Consider the following 6,000-nt stretch of genomic DNA (forward strand, 5'->3'; position numbering starts at 1 on the left):
TGTTTTCTCATGATTAGGTTAAGGTTATGGGTTTTGGGGGAGGAAGACCACAGAGGTAATGTACCATTTTTATCACATCATGTCTGGAATACATATTATCAACGTAAGTTACCTCTGTTGATATTGACCTTGGTCACATGACTGAGTAGTGTTTATTAGACTTCCCCATTGTAAAGTTACTCTCCCTCCCCCCTTTTCTTGCTGTACTCTTGGGAAGGAAGTCACTATGCACAGCCCACACTTAAGGAGTGGGGCGTTACACTCTGTTTCCTTGAAGGCAAAGTATCTACATAAATTACTTGGAATTCTTTTACCTGGGAGATTTGTCTGTTCTCCCTTTTTAATTTTGAAAATGTTTTACCTCTACCCGAAATGTTGAAATAACAAAACAACCCCAAAATTTCAATGGCATAACACACGACTTATTTCTTGTTCGTGCCGTGATGTCTCTCATGATTCAGGAAGCGATCTGCTCTGCATAGTCCCTTAGGCACCTAGGCTGATAGAGGTTCCGCCATCAGATAGCTACACCTTCGGACACATCCCACTCCTCCAGTTGCCAGGCAGACAAAGAGCACTGGAAAGTTTTGCACTAGCAGTTAAATGCTTCAGCCTTAGAAGTGCCATGGGTCATTTTTACCCATAGCTCATTGGCCAGAATTAGTTACATAGCTCTGCCTGACTCCAAGGAAGTGGGGAAATATAACCCTCCCCTGTGCCTGGAAGGCGAGAGAGCCTGACGGGGGGGTGAGCACTAGAAGTTTCTACCACAAGTCTCCTACCCCAGTTGCTCTCCAAACAACATCCTATTCTTCCTCCAATCCTCATTCAGCTGAAATGCTATGAAGCCTTCACTGTCTCTTCCCCACAGACTTCGGGTCCCTTCCATGCTCCATCAGCACTCCGTACAGACCCATATTAAAGCAACCATTCTACCGGATTTTAACTGTTGGCTTGCAGGTCCTGTGGAGGAAAATAATCATGCTTTTTCACCTTGGTACCGTCAACATTGATATAGTGCCTCTTACATAGAAGATAATCAATCAACTTTTATTATGTATTGAATTAACTAATGGATGACTTACTAAACTTTATAACCAAATTGTACGCAGGACCTTCTTCCATAATACTGTTACTCATATATAATTTCTTGACAACTGAAGTGGAAATTATTTTTCCCTTCCTAACTTTAAATGAAGTGTTGAATTATACTTTCAAACTATTTTACCCTACATCGGCCTGAGAAATCCTGTGTCTCAAAAGGTCTCATTTCTAATTTATTCCAGAGGCCTGAGTTAACTTTCATAAAGAGAAATTATTCTCTCTCTTTTTAAAATTCTAGGCTATCTTTTGTAATTCTTTCCTAATATTTAAGAAGCACGTCCTTCCAGAATTTGCGGTTGGTTTTTATTTGTAACTTTGTATTAATTTCTTCCATCATTTGTAATCCTATTTTAACACATGTGGTCAAGAGAAGAGAGTAACACCTTCACTGTAGGTGAAATGCATTTTTTTACCCAGTGAATTTAATAATTTTGTTGAATATCTACATTGTACATGTAAATGTGCTTCTCACTGAGAAGGCAGAGGAGTCATCAAGGGGCACAAGCCCTCAAAGTGCTCGTAATGATGAATGTAAAGACAATATGACAGTAAACAACAATGATAGACAATAAAGTCATAAGTGACATGTGATTGACGTGTGTGTTATAAACACTGTCTTCTGAGTTCAAGTGTGGCAGGCTCTGGGTGCAGAGTGGGTTGAGGGGAGAGAAACTCAAGGTCAGGAGACTATTTAGAAAGCCATGTCGCCTCACGAAATTCTGATCCAAACCAGATTCCATACTCCACAGTAACCGGGATATTTAACTTGCAGCGTGATTGAATTTTTTACATAAGGAAGATATTTTAAGTGTAGTTTTTCTGTATTTAGGTTTATTTTATTCCCAGTATTTTCCACAAAGTTTAGTACTTATGTGTATATGTGTGTGTGTGTGTGTGTGTAAACCGTTCTATTTTAGAAGAGAATACATTTAAGAGAAAACTGAAAATTACTTGCTAGATGTTGAAAATCCATTCATTTTTTAAAGCAGATTAAAGTTTACCAGTCTATGTTTTTATAACACTTCTAATTTACTAAGTTACTGTTTAATTGAAAATCATTTTGAATCAGCTGTCAAGGAAGCTATTTTCCAAAACAAATGTGTGCGACTCTGATACCGGCCCCATCATCTTTGGGTTAGGTCATTGTGAGACCTGTGTGTAAATGGTACTGTTTGTGCATTCTGTTCCTATTTGACTGAGTTGGAAATAGACTATTCCCATGCCAGCAACCGGCCATCTCCAGAGGTATAATATTGACCTGAGGTGGCAGTGGGAGGGCAAGAGGTGAGCAGATAGTGTAGCTGCAGCCAAACCAATTTGAGTGATGCCAAAAAGAAAACTAGCATCGTCTTCAATTAAATGTGTACATGTAAATGATTGTTAATAAGAAATGAAGCATATTATCTTATTTGCTTGCTAAGGAAAGCAATGTTTGTTTGTCAAGAGGGAGGAAATACAACCCAAGTGTAAGATTTTATTCCCCTGTTGTCAACAATTTCTTCTCTCCTCCTCCCAACATTTCTGTGATATTACCAGAGCTAATTTAAAGATTGAAATCACTAATTTCTAGTTCAATGAAAGGAAATTTAATGAATATGCACTAGCATTGGCACAAATGAAAAGATCATAGAGAAACTTAAACCCCAAAATTTTACTTTTTTTAAATTAAAGTTTATCGGGGTGCCAATTGTTAGCAAAGTTACATAGATTTCAGGTGTACAATTCTGTACAAAACCACTTACAACTAAATGGGTAACTAAAGTTCATAGAGGAGAAGTGATTTGCTGAAATGAAAAAATGAGGTAGGGGCTGTCTTAGCTCGAGCTGTCCTAACAAAATAGTTCTGGAGGCTGGAAGTCCAAGGCCATCAGGGTGCCAGCATGGTCAGGTCTGGTGAGAGCTCTTCCTGGCTTGCAGATGGCTGCCTTCTCACTGCATTCTCACATGGCAGAGAGAGAGCTCTGGTGTCGGCTCCTCTTCCGGTAAGGGTACCAGTTTCATTGGTACAATTCTGTAGTACATCATCTATATATCACATTGTGTGCTTACCACCCAGAGTCAGTTCTCCTTCCATCACCATATATTTGACCCCCTTTACCCTCATCTCCCACCCCCCTGCCCCCTTACCCTCTGGTAACCACTAAACTACTGTCTGTGTCTATGAGTTTTTGTTTCTTCATTTGTTTGTCTTGTTCTTTTGCTGTTTTCAGTTTTATATACCACACATCAGTGAAATCCTATGGTTCTCTACTTTTTCTGTCTGACTTGTTTCACTCAGCATTATAATCTCAAGATCCATCCATTTTGTCACAAATGGTATTGTTTTATCTTTTTTACGCCAGAATAGTATTCTATTGTGTATATATACCACAGCTTCTTTATTCATTCATCTATCAAAGGACACTTTGGTTGTTTCCATGTCTTGGCCACTGTAAAAAAGCTGCAATGAACATTGGAGCACAAATGTCTTTATGGATAAATATTTTCAGATTTTTTTGGTATACACCCAGGAGAGGGATTGCTGGTTCATATGGTAATTCTACTCTTAATTTTTTGAGGAACCTCCACACTGCCTTCCATAGCGGCTGCACCAGTCTGCATTCCCACCAACAGTGTATGAGGGTTCCTTTTTCTCCACAGCCTCTCCAACACTTGTGACTATTTGTCTTGTTGATGATAGCCCTTCTAACTGGTGGTTTTTATTTGCATTTCTCCGATGATTAGCGATGTTGAACATTTTTTCATATGTCTATTGGCCATTTGTATGTCCTCTTTGGAGAAATGTCTGTTCAGGTCCTCTGCCTATTTTTCAATTGGATTATTTGGTTTTTGTTGTTGTTGTTGTTGAGTTGTATGAGTTCCTTATATATTTTGGATATTAGCGCTTTATCGGAGGCATTGTTTGCAAAAATCTTCTCCCATTCAGTTGGTTGCCTCTTTATTTTGTCGATGATTTCTTTTGCTGTGCAGAAGCTTTTAAGTTTCATATAGTCCCATTCAGTTATTTTAGCTTTTACTTCCCTTACTTTTGTAGTCAAATTCATAAAATGCTCTTTGAGCCCAAGGTCCATAAGTTTAGTACCTAGGTTTTCTTCTACGCAGTTTATTTTTTCAGGTCTTATGTTTAGTCTTTGATCCATTTTGAGTTAATTTTGGTACATGGTGACAGACTGCAGCCTAGTTTCATTCTTTTGCACGTGGCTTTCCAATTCACCCAGCACCATTTATTGAAGAGGCTGTCTTTTCTCCATTGTATGTTTTTGGCTTCTTTGTTAAGTTATCTGTCCCCAAAATCTTACTTAATAAAGAAATGAAATCAGAATACGCTTCTGGAAAGAGGAAATTAAAACAGGAACAACATTTTCATCTCTTTGCAAACAGTTAGATTTCATCACATTTTTGAAAATCACTTAGTTATTTCATTATAATTTCTCAATGTTGAATGCCAAATTATTGTGTAAATTAGGAAAGGATTTTTGTAACTTGACAAAAATGGGAAGGACAACATTCGTTTATAATGTATAAAGGGGAAGTTAGATCCAGCCAAGTTCTAATTGCATTTACCCAGGGAGTTTAAAGATAATAGAAATAATAGAGCATTCAGAAAGCACTCACAAAGAAATCAAAAGCCATCCATAATTAATTTATCAGTTGTTTGCACCCCAAGCATATTAATTTTTAAAATAGTCTAATTGTTCAATGGTATTGCCTGGTGTTAGACCAAACTCTTAGAGAAAACTCACATTTCTAAAGTACATATATTTAGAAAGGGGGGTTGCACAGCTATATCAGGAACTAAAACAGATAAGCAGTAGACAAGGAACTATGTTGAAAGGTGAGAACTGGGTCTAAGTAGAATTTCTTCCCTTTTTGCTTCACTCTTTACAAGCTAATGTAGTAAACTGAAAATACCCTGGAATAGACCTGAATCCGAATCCCAACTCTGCCTCTTACAAGCTAAATTTCTTTGGGCAAGTAACTTTTCTTCTCTGGGATACATATTTTGTCATCTGTAAGTGGAAATAATGCCTACCTATAAGACCCCTGTAAGAATTATGGGTAATGTTTATTAAGTGATTAACACTTTGTAAGCATTCGATGAACAAAAGCTGATATGATTTACCTTTCCTTTTTCCATTAGCTCTGGGTAATCACCAATCTTGATGAGTGAAACTTCCTAAATATCTCTTGAGTCCTCGTGATTCTCTCCATACCCCACCATCAACTGCCCGTCTGGATTACTTGGCAGTCCTCTAGCAGCAGTCCCTGAATCTAATCTAGAGTGATTTTTTAAAAAGTTTTGATCTTGTTACTCTCCGGTTTGACACACATGAATAGTTTTCCATTGTTTGGGGGATAAAGTCCTAAATCACAGTTTTTGGGATTTAGCGCCTGTGTCTGACCCCGTTCATCCCTCCAACCTCTTTTCTCTTTGCCAGTTTTCACCAGACATCCAGTGCCGTTCAATGTCTGCACTGCAGGCTGAGGAAATAGCAGGCGTGAATGCAGAGAAGAGAGTGAGTGCGTGGCAAATGCCAGTTACAGCCTCTGTAACGGCGGGCACGGACAGGCAGATTCCACGAGGTTAGTGCTATTTATTAGGCTTAGTGATCCAGTGATAGGTTTCAAACACAGTAACTTGTAGCTCTTGCCAGAGACTCAGTAGTGCAGTATTGGTACTACAGGAGAAGTAATTACTCCTGGTGTATGTTAAATCGGATTACTTCCTCTCAGTATGAACCAGTTACCTGACTCAAAACACAACAACAGCAAGACCATCAAGTGAATTAAGTGCAAAAGTTAGATGATTGCTGGAGTTTGGATGGTGTCAGGAGACCCAAGAAAGAAATTATCTTGCTATCTTGCAAAGGGCAGGAGTTTAAATTACAGGGCTAT

At 38.5% G+C, this 6,000-nt stretch overlaps 1 protein-coding gene across 1 annotated transcript in view; it reads left to right on the top strand.

Moving 5' to 3' along the window:
- CPSF6 (cleavage and polyadenylation specific factor 6) overlaps positions 1-5,669 on the top strand; it is a 77,718-nt gene extending 72,049 nt beyond the window's left edge. Inside the window, exon 11 of the mRNA XM_081059159.1 lies at positions 5,544-5,669. The gene's annotated coding sequence lies outside the window, so the exon portion shown is untranslated. The remainder of the gene's footprint in view (positions 1-5,543) is intronic.
- Positions 5,670-6,000: the final 331 nt, after the last annotated feature.

The sequence above is a fragment of the Rhinolophus hipposideros genome, assembly GCF_964194185.1.
Source record: "Rhinolophus hipposideros genome assembly, chromosome: 9".
Lineage (NCBI taxonomy): Eukaryota > Metazoa > Chordata > Mammalia > Chiroptera > Rhinolophidae > Rhinolophus > Rhinolophus hipposideros.